A 19,199-nucleotide genomic window follows, 5' to 3' on the forward strand; every position below is an offset into this window, starting at 1 on the left:
GATGTCAGTGCGTTAGTTGACTAGTAGTTGCAGGGTCATCTATAGTTGTTTCCTGGGAAAGATGACTGTAACATAATATGAATGATCACAATGATGGCAGGCTGGCACATGATGAGCATATGATGTGACAACTTGAGCATATTTTGGAAAATATACATGATGCTTATATGGCATGGTGTATCTCCATAGGAAAGTGGAGAAGAATCCCTCCTCCAAAAGCCATGCATGTTGTAAGAGATGATTGAAATGCCAGGAGAATGAGGTTAGTAACTCCTTCTCCTGTATAAATTGCTAAATGTAAAAGGGTTACCCTGCCTCGGTGGGAAACAGCTGATGTGTTAAAGAATAATATTAATGTGTCACCTTAATAGCTCATGTTCCATTGTCATCCAGAAGAAGTGCTAATCAAGACTATCCTTATGTGCTTTAAATCCTGAAGAGGTCTTCTCTTCAGTAGATATTATTATTATACTGTTCAAGAATACAAGAAAGAAGGAGCAATGCAGCAGTCACACTGGCCCATGCTATTCAAGTCCAACTCACACCCACTCATGTACTTGTTCAACCTACTTTTAAAGACATCCAAGGTTCTCACTTTAATGGCACTTATTTTGGAGTTTGTTCCACTCATTTACAATTTTATTACCAAAAATAGGTGAGTACAAGTAGGAAGCTCTTCTGTCTGGCACTCAGCAGACGGAGGGTCAAGCCTCCACCACTTCTTGCGCTGAATGACCCACGTGAGTCTAGCGCATAACGTGAATTATTTATTTATTTATTACCAAACAGTACTTTTCTATATCCTTTCTAAATCTATTGTTTTCCAACTTGAATCCATTGCTCTGAGTCCTGACTCGGTTAGATATACGTAATGCTCTATAATCTTCATCAAAATTTATCTGACAGCCTATTTTAGTGTCACTGGCAAACTTGCTGTGCTGCTATTTATTCCCCCATTTATTTCATTTATGTATACTGTGGACAAGAAAGGGCCCAGTACTGACCTCTGCAGAACACTGCTTATGATGTATCTCCACTCCAATTTCTCCCCATTTATGTAAACACTCCATTGCTATTACGAACACAGGATAGATATGGCAAGCACACCTTCTCATAATGCGATTACCACTTGGGAACAAGCAAAAGACAGCAGAGAACAACTGAATTATATTTTTTCCACCAAAACAAGCTGATATTTACAGTGTATTATATGCTATGTATAGTATTGACATTATGTACATTGGGGCAAAAGCAAGCATAAGACACGGTGATCATGAGGCACCTGCAAGCACAAGACATGGTTAACCGTGAGTGACCAGCAGTGAAGGCAAGTTTGCCAAAGTGTATCACATCGCTTCACAGCTTTGGTGGGCTTCCTTTTGATTGGCTGGTTGAACCAAGGTACTGGTATAATGACACGGCCCCTTTGATCATTAAACCCCTTAGCACTTGGTTTGCTGGTTAAGAGGTCATGCCTATATGGGTGTGTGACATACACCAAATAAAATGTAACATACTGTTAGCATGCCACAGTTACCTATCAGTCAACCATGCTTTGATCCATGAAAAATTTTTGCTTTTCTGTGTAACTTATTACTTTAAGTCTCCTGTGTGGCACTCTATCAAAGGCCTTACTGAAGTACATGTAGACTACAAAATATTATATTCATTATCATGATCTACCACCTCAAATCCTTAAAATCCCCTTTTGTAATATGTTAACATAAAAGCATAAGAACATAAGAAAGGAACAGGATTACGGCAGGCCTACTGGCCCATGTTAGGAAAGGTTTACATCTCTCTCTTATTCCTGTCTTCCATTTATACACTTGTCATATCCCTGCTAATTCTACATCTTTCCAGAGTGCAGATTCAGTGCCCTCCGTCTATCCCCATATGAAAGATTTCTGATTACACAGGATCATCTTTGTAATCCTTCTCTGTATTTTTTGCAGTGCATTTATGTCCATTTTGTAATATGGAGACCAGAACCTAAATTTGAAGTATAACCTTAAACTTTTTATACTACTGTCCTTGAGAAGGAAGAAATTAAGAAACATCTTGAGCTGTGACTCTAAAACACTACAAAAGAAAGCTGTAATTCATTATAACACTCCGCACAAATTCCCCAAGAACAGCTACAGGACAGGTAGTGTAACCTTCCGTGACCCCTGACCTCAGTGCTCACTTGTTGGCACTCATCCCTCTAGGGGCTCACAAAGAAACAGTAATAATGTAATTTATTTACATGTATAAAATACAAACATACAATCAAAAATAGAATGTGAGAAGAGTGGATCACTGCAGTAGCCCTACTACCCCATGCTAGGCAAATCTAACTCAAACACACCTTATGAACCTGCCCAACCTCTTTTGTAAAATTGACCTCGGCAGGACTGCAATGGTTCTGCCAATTAATGTAAGCGGGCCACACTCACCATCCCACCAGAGGGGCACCAGTCTTACTTGCTTATACTGATCCCCACTCAAAGATTTGCCCAATACATTTCTAGATCATATGCTTTCTGCTGGGCTCATGGTATATTTTCCAGTTATTGCAAAGAAACCAATATTCCAGTTTGTTTACTAAAATTGACAGATTGGGACTTAGCCCAATAACATGAGTTTTTTAAAGCAAAAATATCAGCGCTAAGTCACTCAGTGGGGTCATTTTTCAGTGATCACATGCTTTATAGCCCTTGTGGCTTAGTGCTTCTTTTTGATTATAATAATAATAATAATAATCAGTGATCACACAAACACCAATAATTTCCATTTATTTTATTTTAAGTGGCTAATGTGCCCATACACTTACTGAAACTATATTCAGTTTTCCTCTCAATTAATTGCATACCTGGAGTTACCTGGAGAGGGTTTCGGGGGCCAACGCCCCCGGGGCCTGGCCTGAGACCAGGTCTCGTGATGGATAAGGGTATGATCAACCAGGCTGTTACTGCTGGCTGCACATAAAGTGATGCAGGAACCACAGCCTGGCTGATCAGATACTGACTTTAGGTACCTGTCCTGCACCTTCTTGAAGACAGACAGGAGTCTATTTGTAATCCCCGTAATGTATGCTGGGAGGCAGTTGAATAGTCTTGGGCCTCTGACACTTACTGTGTTGCCTCTTAGTGTACTTGTGGCCTCCCTGCTTCTCACTGAGGGAATGTTGCATCTCCTGCCGAGTCTTTTGCTTCCGTAGGGAGTAATTTTCATGTGCAAGTTTGGTACTAATCCCTCTAAGATTTTCCAAGTTTATATTATCATATATCGTTCTTGCTTGTGTTCCAGAGAATACATATCAAGGGACTTCAACCGTTCCCAGTAATTTAGGTGCTTTATCATACTTATGTGTGCTGTGAAAGTTGTCTGTATATTCTCCAGGTCAGCAGTTTCACCTGCCCTGAAGGGGGCAGTTAGTGTACAGCAGTATTCCAGCCTAGAGAGAACAAACGATATGAAGAGAATCATCATAGGCTTTTCATCCCTAGTTTTGAAGGTTCTCATTATCCATCCTATCATTTTTCTAACACATGGGGTAAATACATTGTTGTGGTCTTTGAAGGTGAGATCCTCTGACATTATCACTCCCAGATCTTTCACATTAGCTTTTTGCTTTATTGTGTGGTTAGAATTTGTTTTATACTCTGATAAAGTTTTAATTTCCACAAGTTTTCCATATCTGAGTAGTTGAAATTTCTCTTCATTGAACTTCATATTGTTTTTTGTGGCCCATTTAAAGACTTGGTTGATGTCTGCTTGAAGTCTTGCAGTGTCTTCGATAGAAGACACTGCCATGGTAATTTGAGTATCGTCCACAAAGGAAGACACGGGGCTATGGCTTACATCTCTGTCTATGTCAGATATGAGGATGAAGAACAGGATGGGAGCAAGTACTGTGCCTTGTGGAATTGAGCTTTTCACTGTAGCCGCATCAGACTTTACTCTGTTTATTATTACATTTTGTGTTCTATTTGTAAAGACGTTATAGATCCATCTACCAACTTTTCCTGGTATTCCTCTGTCACATATTTTGTGTGCTATTACACCATGGCCGCACTTGTTGATGGCTTTCGCAAAGTCTGTGTACTCACCTAGTTGTGGTTGTAGGGGTCGAGTCACAGTCTGCATTTTGTTTATCCTCTAAAGTATCCAGGACCTTGTCACAGTGGTCCAGTAGCTAGGACAGACAGGAGCAACCTGCTCTAAACCCTTTTTGCCCTGGGTTGTGTAATTGGTGGGTATCTAGGTGGTTGGCGATCTAACTTCTTAGAACCCTTTCAAAGATTTTTATATGGGATGTTAGTACTATCAATCTGTGGTCCTTTGCAATTGCTTTACTGCCACCTTTGTGGCGTTGGGTTATGTCTGTTGTGTTTAGTGACTGGGATGACTTCTGTGTCCATGTTCTCTCTCCATAGAATGCTGAAGGCACGTGACAGGGGCTTCTTGCAGTTCTTGATGAGTCCGGACCTGGGGCAGAGTGTATGGGCATGTCATTAATTGCCTTTTCGAAGTCTTGTGGTGTTAGGATAATATCAGAGATTTTTGAAATGTCCAAATTTTGAGTCTCAGTCATAAAAAAATAATTTCGATTGTCGACCCCGAGTCTGATTAACGGCTAACTGAACAACGAGTCATACTGGGACTTCAGTATCTTACTCATTTCTTTGCTGTCACCTGTGTAGGTCCTATCTCGTGTAAGCAGGGGTCCAATACTGGATATTGTTTTACCCTTATATTTGGCATAAGAGAAGAAGTATTTTGGGTTTCTTTCAATTTCATTGATGGCTTTAAGTTCTTCCCGAGATTCTTGTCTCCTGTAGGATTTCGACTACTGAGGCTCGATGCAACCTTTCATCTCTACTGCCATCTGCTGGTGTTTGTGATCCACCTTTGTTCCACCTGTGTTCCACTTGTGTTCTCTTGCTCTTGGTCCGTCTCTTTCTGCATTATTAATTACTCTTAGAATTTTATACGTCATAATCCTATCTTCCCTAGTCCTCCTCTCTCTGCCAAGGTCGTCAGGTTCAATTCTTTCAACCTCTACTCACAGGGCATTTCTCACAGTAATGGTACTAGTTTGGTTGCAAACTTACTGACATTGAGCTTCTGGGCATGCTTGACCAGGTGTAGGAGCCATGTGCTAATAATTGGTTCAATATATGTCGTACATAAAGTTCTGAAGGATTCTGAATGTTGTACTAATGCTTGCTAATCTTGTCTATGCTGCCGATATTATTTAGTTTACGTGTAATTCTGGCGATATTTTTGGTTTAAATTTACCCCAAGTCAGATCTGTTCTCATATTTGCAGCCTCTCTCCCATGGTGTAGTGAACTCACCTATTTGTGAATAAGCAAGCAAGCAAGTAAGCAATTGAACGAGTAAGAGGAAGGACGCCTTAAATGCTGGTAACAAGAGTGACCGACTTCAAGGCCACTCAAGGCCGCTCTGGGCGTCTACATTGCACACTGAATTGTTTGCAATCCTAATGGCTCTAAAGCTAACTACTGTATAGCCCTTGTGGCTTAGCGCTTCTTTTTGATTATAATAATAATCTAAAGCTAACTTATGACACTGAGCTTGACTCTATCATCATTACTGATTCTATGTCATCATTGAAGGCTCTTGACTCATATAATGACTCCAACAACATGCTTTTGGAAAATACTGTATCTATTTTCCGGAAATACGGTAATTTGTAGGCAAATAGATGCCCTATATTGTATTTTTAAAAGAAGTATGTTATCGAAAATGGGAAACCTGCGGCTGGGGAGGTCAGTCGCCATTGTTAATTTGAATTGGATACAACGTTAGTGCAATGGGAAGGAATTTTCGTGCTCTGGAGGTTAAAATTGGGCTGACACCTCTCAAATAGGAGGCGAAATTGTTGGATGTGCATAACTTGAGATATCAGGCGACAGGACAGGGCAACTCCAGGAACCTCAGATAAGTCTGTTATGTTATAACTCTGGCCAGTTGTTATTTTCATGAATAGACAGTGAGGTTTTCTGAGTATGATACAACTTAATCTCCAGTTAAATTGGTGAGTGATATTAAGATATTTTCCTTCTGTTATGTAAATGTGTGTATATATAATCCTTTTTTAATTTTAATATACAGTCCACAAATGTACATATTTACCAGCATTCCTGGTGATGTATATTTCATTTAATTAATAGGTCTAGAGCAACTTGTGGATATGACAGTGGTAGGTATCGAAGGGGGACATTTTTTGCGACCTAGGTGTCCCAAATTCCTACTTGTCTAACTGATAAATAATAATTATCTGTTCATTTACTGTTATGTATATAATGATACATTCAGATAAATGCAATTTTCCACAATGCTCATTGGAGAAGCCAGGTATAGATAGGATTAATGTACAATTGCTATGGATCCCATCACACATTGGATTACTCCTTCATAATAAAGTTGATATGTTAGCCAAGAAGAGTACCCAGAAGGACAATGTAGAATATAACTTTGGTATATCTGTGTCTAGCATTAAGAATAATAGTAAGAGAGAAGTAAATAACGAAAATGATTGTTATAGGAATGCAGTTAGAAGCCTGAGTAGATCTATAACCCACTATGATAACATGAACGTAGATAAGTATGTTTATGGAGCAACTTGCAATGTGAACAGACTGACTGATGTTGTAGTAGCCAGGCTTAGGCTTGGTTACAAGTACTGACTGATGTTGTAGTGGCCAGGCTTAGGCATGGTTACAAGTACTGACTGATGTTGTAGTGGCCAGGCTTAGGCTTGGTTACAAGTACTGACTGATGTTGTAGTGGCCAGGCTTAGGCTTGGTTACAAGTACTGACTGATGTTGTAGTGGCCAGGCTTAGGCTTGGTTACAAGTACTGACTGATGTTGTAGTGGCCAGGCTTAGGCTTGGTTACAAGTACTGACTGATGTTGTAGTGGCCAGGCTTAGGCTTGGTTACAAGTACTGACTGATGTTGTAGTGGCCAGGCTTAGGCTTGGTTACAAGTACTTCTGGCAGTTTGGGAGACACACAGATGATGATCAAACTAAATGTAAATTATGTGATCAGGCATATGGTCACTGTCTTGAACACTATGTGCTTAATTGTCCACTTATTGAGGAATACAGAGATAGACAGTATAATAACCTATGTGACATGTCAAGATATCTTATTAATGAAAATAAGATACTAAGCAAATTTCCTAAATTTGCTTGTAACAGATAAGTGAACTGTAGATATGTAGATATAAACCCATATGTACACCTGTTAACCCTTTTGGGGTCTAGTTCCTAGGTCTTTTGCCAACCTCAACAGAACACATGACCATAACACAAGGCACAGATCACTCTTTGATATTCCTCGTGTCCATCTCACGCTATGCAAAAACTCAATGCACATAAAAGGCCCTAAAATCTGGAATTCATTACCTGTTAATATAAAAGAAACACTACCTGTTTATAAATTCAAGTCTCTTCTCAAAGATCACTTACTCACCCAAAACCAAATAAATACTGAATAACTGAACCTTATAAATTGTATATCTTAAATGTTTCTCACAATTATATCACATAAATGTTAAACCTAAAACCCAATCTAACTTTATTATTTTTTAAATTCACTACCTAACAGAATATATCCATATGCTCTTGCGCTACCGTCCACAGGATGGATATGGGGTGCACAATAAACTAGCCACTTCGGTGGCAAAACCTGAAAAAATCTAGTCAAGGCTGCTCTGAGTGACCTTCATGCAGGCTTCTGTTGCCAGTAATAATTGTTGTGTTGAGGGAGTGGAGGGCGAGACAGTCGTCACCAGCTGGCGTGGGGTGTGCAAGTGTCGCTCCCGCACAATAATACTTCCATCATTCTTCTAAAAGGTATTTAATTATCATTATTAGATTGGTATTGAACACTGAGGCTTAACTAATAAGCATTCTCTTGTGTTTTGTGTCTTTCTGAAACTTTAATCTCTATGAATCATTGATTTTGCTGTATTTTTATGCGGCTATGAACGGTGAGCGACCAACGTGGTCGAAATGCTCAATGATTGTCTCAATTAATAAGAACAAAAAAGAAGGAACACTGCAGCAGGCCTACTGGCCCATGCGAGGCTGGTCCAAATCTCCTACCGGCTTAAGCCAATGACCCAACCTAGTCAGGTCAGGTCACATTCATTTAAGGAAGGAGCACGGCATCAGACCTAGTAGCACAAGCTAGTCAGGTCCAACTCACACCCACTCATATATATCTAACCTATTTTTGGAACTACACAATGTTTTAGCTTCTATGACGGTACTCGGGAGTTTGTTCCACTCATCCACAACTCTGTTACAAAACCAGTGCTTTCCTATATCCTTCCTGAATCTGAATTTTTCCAACTTAAAACCATTACTGCGAGTCCTGTCTTGGCTAGATATTTTTAGCATGCTATTTACACCCCCTTTATTTATTCCTGATTTTCATTTATACACCTCAGTCACATCCCCCCTAATTCTACGCCTTTCTAGAAAGTGCAGATTCAGGGTGTATGGTGGTGTATGTGGGTGTATGTGGCTAGACAGGTACTGCAATGAACTTGCAATCCCATTCATTGATAACTGGGACCTATTCTTTGGCAAACGTGATATGTATGCAAGGGATGGGGTTCATCTCTCTGGGGATGGAGTGGTTGCATTAGCCAATTCAATTGAGAGGGTAATTGATGACTTGTCTAAGAATTTAAACTGATAGATTATAGAGGTATGGGTGTTTGTGGGAAACAATCAGGCTGCAGCATTAGGGTTAAAAACAGCAGTTATTACCGGGATACCTCAGGGATATGTTTAAAAGACAATATTCAAAATAAAGTTGCTAGTAATGGCAAATCACTTGATCAACAAACAAAGAGGGATAGTAAAGGGCAACGGGTGACTAGCTCCCTTAAAGTTTACTGTACAAATAGTAGGAGTCTAAGAAATAAGATAGATGAGCTAAGATTACTTGCAAGTTTAGGTAATATAGATATTGGTATAACAGAGACCTGGTTCAACCTGAAGGATAGAGAAATGCCTTCTGAATGCATCATACAGGGTTATACACTATTCCACACTGATAGGGTCAGCAGGAAGGGTGGTGGTGTGGCGATGTATGTCAGAGAAAATTTAAATTGTTGTCTTAGACATGATATAAGATTAGAGACATCGAACACAGAATCTGTTTGGCTACAGTTTCTCGAGGGACATGACAAATTAATTTTGGGTGTGATTTATAGGCCCCCAAACCTTGATAGGGAGGCAGTAAGCTGTTATGGGACGAAATTCATAAGGCATCTAAATATGAAAATGTTGTTATAATGGGAGATTTTAACTTTAGACAAATTGATTGGAACAATATGACAGGAAATCTTGAGTCTAGTGACTTTCTTGATACGGTTCAGGATTGCTTTTCAGAACAGGTTGTGACAGAACCAACTAGAGGAAACAATCTGCTTGATTTGGTTCTTGCCAACAAAGATTCACTAATTAATAATCTTAAGGTTAATGATGAGCTTGGGGAAAGTGATCACAAATCACTTAGTTTTAATATATCATGGAATTACCCAGATAACTGCAATCAAATCTCTGTCCCAGATTTTCGCTTGGCCGACTTCATGGGACTGAAAAATTACCTGGGTGGGCTAAATTGGGATGTCCTGACTATGGGTCAGGTAGGTGATCTTGGTTGCCAATATGACGTTTTTCAGAGCATAGTTCTAGCTGCCCAGACAACTTTTGTTCCGAGTAGGGAAATTAGATCTAACAAAAATTATCTTAAATGGATGAACAGTAGATTAAAACATCTCATTGGTCAAAAGAGAGGCATATATAGGCGTATCAAAAGAGGGAATGGGCAGTTAAGAAATCAATATATTCAATTAAAGAGAGAAAGAAAGGAATAAGAAAAGCAAAAAGGGATTATGAGGTTAAGGTCGCAAGGGATTCAAGGATTAACCCTAAAGGATTCTTTCAGGTATACAGAAGTAAGATTAGGGACAAGATTGGCCCACTTAAGAGTAACTCTGGTCAGATCACTAACAGAGATAAGGATATGTATGAAATTCTAAATATCTACTTCCTCTCAGTTTTCACCCAGGAAAATACTAGCGATATTGAACATCAAAATGGTATAAAATACCGACAGGTTGTTAGGTAAGACACATATGCAACAGTTAGGTATCTTTATTATGAAACGTTTCGCCTACACAGTAGGCTTCTTCAGTCAAGTACAGAAAAGTTGATAGAAGCAGAAGATACTTGAAGACGATGTAATCAGTCCATCACCCTTAAAGTTTTGAGGTGGTCAGTCCCTCAGTCTGGAGAAGAGCATTGTTCCATAGTATGAAACAATATGGAGATGAAGTGACAGAATGGAGCTTTTTATAGCGCCAAGAGGTGAGACGTAGGCCACTAGGAGAGGTAAGAACTCAGATGTTGAAAGGTCAGGTCCCTCTCAAATCCAACATCTGAGTTCTTACCTCTCCTAGTGGCCTACGTCTCACCTCTTGGCGCTATAAAAAGCTCCATTCTGTCACTTCATCTCCATATTGTTTCATACTATGGAACAATGCTCTTCTCCAGACTGAGGGACTGACCACCTCAAAACTTTAAGGGTGATGGACTGATTACATCGTCTTCAAGTATCTTCTGCTTCTATCAACTTTTCTGTACTTGACTGAAGAAGCCTACTGTGTAGGCGAAACGTTTCATAATAAAGATACCTAACTGTTGCATATGTGTCTTACCTAACACACTAGCGATATTCCTGAAATAATAGATTATGTATAACAGGATGATAATAAACTATGTACGATTGCGGTAACTAGTGACATGGTCCTCAGACAAATAGAGAAACTAAAACCTAACAAATCCCCAGGTCCTGATGAACTGTTTGCAAGGGTGTTAAAGGAATGTAAAGGGGAACTTAGCATACCTTTGGCTAATCTTTTTAACATATCTCTACAAACTGGCATAGTGCCTGATAAGTGGAAAATGGCAAATGTAATACCTATTTACAAGGCAGGTGACAGGTCCTTGGCTTCGAACTATAGACCAATAAGCCTTACCTCCATAGTGGGAAAATTTATGGAATCAATAATTGCCGAAGCAATTCGTAGCCATCTTGACAGGCACAGATTGATTAATGAATCTCAACACGGTTTTACAAAGGGGCGTTCCTGTCTTACGAATTTACTAACTTTTTTCACTAAGGTGTTTGAGGAGGTAGAGCATGGTAATGAATATGATATTGTGTATATGGACTTCAGTAAGGCTTTCGATAGAGTTCCACACCAGATGCTATTGAGGAAACTTAAGGCACACGGAATAGGAGGAGAAATTTTTTCCTGGGTACAGGCATGGCTGACAAATAGACAGCAGAGAGTTTGCATAAATGGGGAGAAATCAGAATGGGGGCACGTCACAAGCGGTGTTCCTCAGGGGTCAGTGTTGGGCCCGTTGTTGTTCACAATTTACATAAACGACATAGATGTGGGAATAAATAGCGACATAAGCAAATTTGCTGATGACACCAAAATAGGCCGTCCAATTCATTCTAATGAGGACACTAGAGCACTCCAGGATGATTTGAATAGACTGATGCAATGGTCGGAGAAGTGGCAGATGCAGTTTAATAGTGACAAATACAAAGTTCTAAATGTTGGACAGGTAAATAACCATGCCACATATAAACTAAATAATGTAGATCTTATTACTACTGATTGCGAAAAGGATTTAAGAGTCTGGTTAGCAGTAATTTAAAACCAAGACAACAGTGCATTAGTGTTCGCAATAAAGCTAACAGAATTCTTGGCTTCATATCTAGAGGTATAAATAATAGAAGTCCTCAGGTTGTTCTTCAACTCTATATATCCTTGGCTAGGCCTCATTTAGACTATGCTGCTCAGTTCTGGTCACCGTATTACAGAATGAATATAAATGCTCTGGAAAACGTAGAGAGGAGGATGACAAAGATGATCCCATGTATCAGAAATCTTGGTTTAGAAAGACACGTAAGCAAACACTATAACATATTTATTAGAAAACGTTTCTGTCCTGGGACCTTGATCAAGGTCCCAGGACCGAAACGGTCGGTATTTATTACCAAGGTTTATACCATCAGAAATCTTCCCTATGAGGATAGACTGAGGGCCCTGAATCTGCACTCTCTCGAAAGGTGTAGAATTAGGGGGGATATGATCGAGGTGTATAAATGGAAAACAGGAATAAATAAAGGGGATGTAAATAGCGTGCTGAAAATTTCCAGCCAAGACAGGACTCGCAGCAATGGTTTCAAGTTGGAAAAATTCAGATTCAGAAACATATAGGAAAGCACTGGTTTGGTAATAGAGTTGTGGACGAGTGGAACAAACTCCCGAGTACAGTTATTCAGGCTAAAACGTTGCGTAGTTTTAAAAATAGGTTAGATAAATACCTGACTAGCTTGTGCTGCTGGGTCTGGTGCAGTGCTCCATCCTTGAGTGGAGATGATCAGACTGGGTGGGTCATTGGGCTAATCCGGGGGGGGGGGTCATTGGTCTAATCCGGGGGGGGGACATGGACCTGCTCCGCATGGGTCAGCAGGCCAGTTGCAGTGTTCCTTCTTTCTTGTGTTATGTTGTATATGGTGGTGTATGTAGGTGTATGGTGGTGTATGTAGGTGTATGGTGGTGTACGTTGGTGTATGGTGGTGTATGTGGATGTGTTGTGGTATATGTGGGTGTTTGGTATTATGTGGTGTATGGTGATGTATGTGGGTGTATGGTGTATGAGGGTGTGAGTGTATATATAACAGGTATGCTGAAAATAGTATAAAATACCAACAAGTTGATGAGATATGTGTTATATTTGTAGGGTATAATGAAACGCAGGTAACAATAACAAAAGTGCTCTCTCCAAGGCCCGGTTAACAACAACAACGCAGCTATAGACACCACAACCATAAATGACAGACTTAGGGAGCACAAAAATAGTGTTAGGGTTGCCGACACTAACAATGCTCTTTTCTGTCACGTCAGAGATCACAGCCATCCTATAGACTGGTCTTCTGCTAAAACTGTCTTCCCTACTTCCAACTTTAACAGTCGCCGTCTTGTTGAATCCTCTCTAATACACAACTTTCCTTGTATGAATCTTAGTCCTGGCTTCGTCTCTGTAGATGTAGGTGGCCCGGTGGCCTGGACGGTGGCCCGGTGGCCTGGTGGCTAAAGCTCCCGCTTCACACACGGAGGGCCAGGGTTCGATTCCCGGCGGGTGGAAACATTCGACACGTTTCCTTACACCTGTTGTCCTGTTCACCTAGCAGCAAATAGGTACCTGGGTGTTAGTCGACTGGTGTGGGTCGCATCCTGGGGGACAAGATTAAGGACCCCAATGGAAATAAGTTAGACAGTCCTCGATGACGCACTGACTTTCTTGGGTTATCCTGGGTGGCTAACCCTCCGGGGTTAAAAATCCGAACGAAATCTTATCTCTTATGCCTTCCTCTCCCACTACATTGTAAAATGCTCCAAACTTCAGAACACCCGTGACTTAACCTGATTCCTCATTTTTTTTTCCTTTTTTTCTTCTTCTCCCTCTTCCCCTTTCCTCTTTCCTTTTTTGTCTTTCTTCTGTCGCGTGTTTCTGTTCCTTCATTATTTATTTCATCACTTCCCCTTCTCCCCACCTCTGTGTACTTGCTCTCCCTCTATGGGCACCTAGCTCCCTTGCAGTGCTCCCCTTTCTTTATATTTGACTGGCCCCTCCTCCTTAGTTCCCCACTACTACCACTACTACTACTAATACTACTACTACTACTACTACTACTACTACTACTACTACTACTACCACTACTACTACCATTACTACTACCTCCACTACCTCTTCCTGCCTATATATAGCCGTCCTGCTCCACTTCTGGTTGGTGTGACTTTGTAAATGGTCCAAGTCGGACCGAAACTTCGTCGTAAGCTCCTCTCTTCTATGTGCGGGTTATTTGTGTATGAACATAAACATATGAACACAACAAACATAGCATTTAATTCTCTGGCTGCTCCCATTACATCATCACAGTAGGTGGGAACGTTACAATACAAAGATTAGCTCATCATCCAAAACTACTTATAAATCCAACCTATATGAAGGTTTGATTACACTTCTAGAACGCCTGAGAGGTGGAGGGTTGGTATTGTCTTGGGGTGCAACCTCTTCTCTTAAGCTCCCCTCAAGGAAGGTTCCTTGATGTTGGTGAGAGGCTCTTGATTTAGGGAATTGGGTCTGTGCTTCAGTTCCCCGAATTAAGCCTGAATGCCTTCCACATCCCCTCCCCCAGGCGCTGTATAATCCTCTGGGTTTAGCGCTTCCCCTTGATTATAATAATAATAATAATAATAATAATAATAATAATAATAATAATAATAGTTCTCTTACGCTATTGTTTTCATCATCAAACCTCCCAAGAAGGTCTTCCTGCATACTAACCTGATCCTGAAGTTTATTACCACTATTATCTGTAGTGATTATAAAGTACTAACTCCGTCCTTACAGCTTCTTGTACTGTTGGAATCAGTGTTTGCTCTTAATCACTCCTAAACCTTGGCATGAGTTGATCTATATGCCTTTTCCATATCACATTGTCATAACCTCTAATTAACACTTTGTAACTCCTAACCCCTAATACCTCCACAATCTTCCCTTTTACCCAAGGGTCACCTTTCCTAAAATTTCTGGCATACACAGCATTATCAACTTGAAACTGCTCCTCATCCCACTGAAGTTCACCACTAGCCGTGTTAGACAATGACTTGTCTTCCCTAACATGACGTTTGACAGCCGCTACTGGGACTTTAAAATTTCTATTAAACATCATTTTGGATGGTGTCTTATCAGCGGATCAATGAACAGTTTTCCTATGGTTATACGAAAATCTACGTAATCTGGTACCGAGAGATCTTTTTGTAAATTTAAGTTAACCTTCTTCAATGTCCCTCTCTGCCAGACCATTTGTTGATGGATGGTATAGGACTGGAGTAACATGTTCAATACTATACTTAATATAGAAGGCTTCCAGCTCTTGTGAAACAAGGTATGTAGCATTATCTGACACAACTATGTACGGTAACCCAAAATGATAAAAGGATTTCCTCAGCAACTCATTAGTAACTGTGAATGTCATAGAACTAGTTACTTGCACATCTAAGAATTTTGAAAAGGAATCTATAATTACAGAAAAGTATTTGCCCTCAACTGGGCCTGCATAGTCTGCACTCTAGACCATGGTTTTCCCGCGCTGGGTCAAGATAGTGCAGATGAAATTGGCTTAAAATTCTTAAAACAAATCGGACAATTCTTTGTCACTTCCGCAATATCATGGTCAATCTTTGGCCACCAGACCCACTTACTTGCTTCTGCTTTCATAGCATTGATACCCTTATGACTTATGTAATTGCTCTAATATCTTACATCTTAATTCTACCGGCACTATCACTCTATTCTTATACAATAATACATCACCAAGAAGAGTCAGATTTTATTGTCAAAATAAACAGGTTTTTCCTGGCCATTTACTTTCTGGATTAACACATCCAACACCTACAGAGGCGGCATCAACATCAATTCTGAATGGATGCTCTCCTGTAAAATTAGTCAACAAAGCTGAAGACTCTAAACTTTTTTTTTAATGCTTTGAATTCACAGCCTCCACTTCCACTGAAGACCACCTTTTTAAATAATATAATGGTGTCAAAATTAAAAAAAAATGTGTTAAAGGAATTTACAATAATGTGTCACCGTCGCCACAAAGAACTGAACTTCTATGGACTTAGGTGATGGTTTTCAACACTGACTAGTTCTTATTCAGTACTAAATTATGCTCTTGAAAAATATTTAGCACATGCCTGAGTCCAGCATCATGCTCAGCTTCTGTGGCACCACATATATTATCCAAATAGGATGCTACCCCTTCCAGTCTAACAAACAATTGGGAAATAAATTTTTGGAAGATACCATGAGATGAGGAAATTCCAAAAGGTAGTTTCTTATATTTAAAAAGTCCTATGTGGGTATTAATTACTAAAACTGTTGATTCCTCTCATGTACAAGTATCTGTAAATAGGCATCCTTTACATCTAATTTTGTAAATATTTTGTCTTTACCCACTACAAACAATAATTCCTCAATCTTGGGTAAAGGATATCTTTCACAATGAATTTCTTGATTTATGTATTTAAAATCCCCACATATTCCCTTTGTGTATGTTTGTCTAATATTTCTTTTTTATTTTCTGCTAATGCTTTTTGTTTTGTAGTGAACTGTGTGCAACTAGATGTATATGAGAACACTAGAGAACTCTGAAGATAAGTCTGCTTATCAGATGACTCCTTATACATGAGATATGTGTTTGACCTTGAGCTCCTGACGGCAGGTTGTGTCAGAATACCTACTCAAAGCATTATTTTTACTATATTCGAAAACATTTCAAATCCGTAAGGGTCGTACAGATTTACTTATAGATACAAGAGCTGAACAATGATCTTTGTGGATAAATGGCTCAGAGAACCGACAATTTGGTAAACTGGACACACGTGCAACACTTGGGTATCGTTACTGTGAAAAACGTTTCCTCACAGTTGGCTTTATCAGTCCAAAACAAAGAAAAATGTTGAGGATCAGAAGGAGATTGAGGTAATGAGTCCCTTAGCCTGAGGGACTCATTACCTCAATCTCCTTCTGATCTTCACCATTCTTCTTTGTATTGGACTGATGAAGCCACTGTGTGGCGAAACGTTTTCACAATAAAGATACCCAAGTGTTGCACATGTCTAAGTTATCAATGTTCTTTGTGTCATGTCATCATGAGCACTATTTGTATTTTGCAACGCGAATTATCCTCTTAACATCTATCACTGAATCTTTGTATGGAGTCTTGTTTCTACTGTGTCATTATTCAACTCATTCTATTTCTTCACTACTCTTATTTTGAAGGTCATTTAGGTGTTTAATTTTCAGTCATGTCCTCTTTTTCTCTCTACTTCCCTGGTAAAGAGCCAGTAATTATCTTCCATCTTTACGACCTTGTGTCGTAATGATAACTCACTGAATGATAACTCACTGAATGATAACTCACTGAAACTGTTATACAGTCAAGACATCAGACAGTAGGCCTTCAGCCTACTGTCTGATGTCTTGACTGCCTAAGGGTACGTGACTAGCTGCGTCATAGCAAGGTTCAATCTATGCTGAAGTAACAGTATTTGAAAAGTCCGTGGTATCACGGCTGGCGTATTTGAAATAAGCTGAAAGCTCGGTAACCAACGTATAGCGTCCCTGATAAACAAACAGTTACAAAGATAGACAGCAGAGAAATATGCTGATACTTGGATACTTTGTAAATATCCTGATCATAACACCTCTTGTTCATTATTCTTCCAGTGATGGACTACCTAGGACACTTATTATTTCTAAATAGCACTTTACCCTCAGATCGAAACACTACCGGGATCAAAGATAATGAGTGTGGGAAAGAATGCGATAATGGGGGACAGAGCATAGTTTCGAGCTGTCAGGGTACAAAGTTTAGTATGTTTAATCATCTCCCCAGGGAATAGAGAGGGTTATTTCCGTGTATTACTAAGCAGAAAGAGAGATATGATCACTTCTGACTCCCGAACACTGCCGGGATAAATGCATGGAAATGACTGTGATAGATGAGGGGGACAGTACATGGATTCAGGTGTCTGGGTACGACTTAATAATAATTGGGTGGGGTCCCGAGGGAGTGTTGTTCGTTGAGCTGTGGCTCATTGAGGGTTCTTCTGGGGACATCATAATTATCTGGCTGCGCTCACACACACACACACACACACACACACACACACGAGTCCTTGGTTCACCCAAAGGTGTAGGGAGGCAAAAACTAGGTGCACTAGAGAATGGAAAAGGTACAGAAGACAGAGAACTCAGGAAAATAAAGAAATCAGCCGAAGAGCCAGAAACGAATATGCACAGATAAGAAGGGAGGCTCAGAGACAATATGAAAATGACATAGCATCAAAAGTAAAGACTGACCCGAAGCTGTTGTACAGCCACATCAGGAGGAAAACAACAGTCAAGGACCAGGTAATCAGACTGAGGAAGGGTGATGGGGAATTCACAAGAAACGACCGAGAGGTATGTCAGGAGCTCAACACAAGATTTAAAGAGGTATTTACAGTGGAAACCAGTAGGACTCCAAGAAATCAGAACAGGGGGGCACACCAGCAAGTGCTGGATGAGGTACATATAACCAAGGAGGAGGTGAAGAAGCTGCTATGCGAACTTGACACCTCAAAGGCGGTGGGACCAGACAACATCTCTCCATGGGTCCTTAAAGAGGGAGCAGAGATATTGTGTGAGCCATTAACAAAGATCTTCAACACATTTGAAACTGGGCAACTCCCTGAGGTATGGAAAATGGCAAATGTAGTCCCAATTTTTAAAAAGGGAGACAGACATGAGGCATTAAACTACAGACCTGTATCACTAACGTGTATAGTATGCAAGGTCATGGAGAAGATCATCAGGAGGAGAGTGGTGGGGCACCTGGAAAGAAACAAGTGTATAATTGACAACCAGCACGGTTTCAGGGAAGGAAAATCCTGTGTCACAAACCTATTAGAATTTTATGACAAGGTGACAGAAGTAAGACAAGAGAGAGAGGGGTGGATCGACTGCGTATTTTTGGACTGCAAGAAGGCTTTCGACACAGTTCCTCACAAGAGGTTACTGCAAAAGCTAGAGGACCAGGCACACATAACAGGAAAGGCACTGCAATGGATCAGAGAATATCTGACAGGGAGGCAACAACGAGTCATGGTACGCGACGAGGTGCCAGAGTGGGCGCCTGTGACATGCGGGGTTCCACAGGGGTCAGTCCTAGGACCTGTGCTGTTCTTGGTATATGTGAACGACATAACGGAAGGGATACCTGGAGTTTACCTGGAGAGAGTTTCGGGGGTCAACGCCCCCGCGGCCCGGTCTGTAACCAGGCCTCCTGGTGGATCAGCGCCTGATCAACCAGGCTGTTGCTGCTGGCTGCACGCAAACCAACGTACGAGCCACAGCCCGGCTGATCAGGAACTGACTTTAGGTGCTTGTCCAGTGCCAGCTTGAAGACTGCCAGGGGTCTGTTGGTAATCCCCCTTATGTGTGCTGGGAGGCAGTTGAACAGTC

At 40.5% G+C, this 19,199-nt stretch overlaps 1 protein-coding gene across 1 annotated transcript in view; it reads left to right on the forward strand.

Annotated features, from left to right (window-relative positions):
- Positions 1-7,749: 7,749 nt before the first annotated feature.
- The window catches only part of LOC128693472 (juvenile hormone esterase-like), a 119,271-nt gene continuing 107,821 nt past the window's right edge, over positions 7,750-19,199 (forward strand). Inside the window, exon 1 of the mRNA XM_070097318.1 lies at positions 7,750-7,874. The gene's annotated coding sequence lies outside the window, so the exon portion shown is untranslated. The remainder of the gene's footprint in view (positions 7,875-19,199) is intronic.

Source organism: Cherax quadricarinatus, chromosome 57 (assembly GCF_038502225.1).
Source record: "Cherax quadricarinatus isolate ZL_2023a chromosome 57, ASM3850222v1, whole genome shotgun sequence".
Lineage (NCBI taxonomy): Eukaryota > Metazoa > Arthropoda > Malacostraca > Decapoda > Parastacidae > Cherax > Cherax quadricarinatus.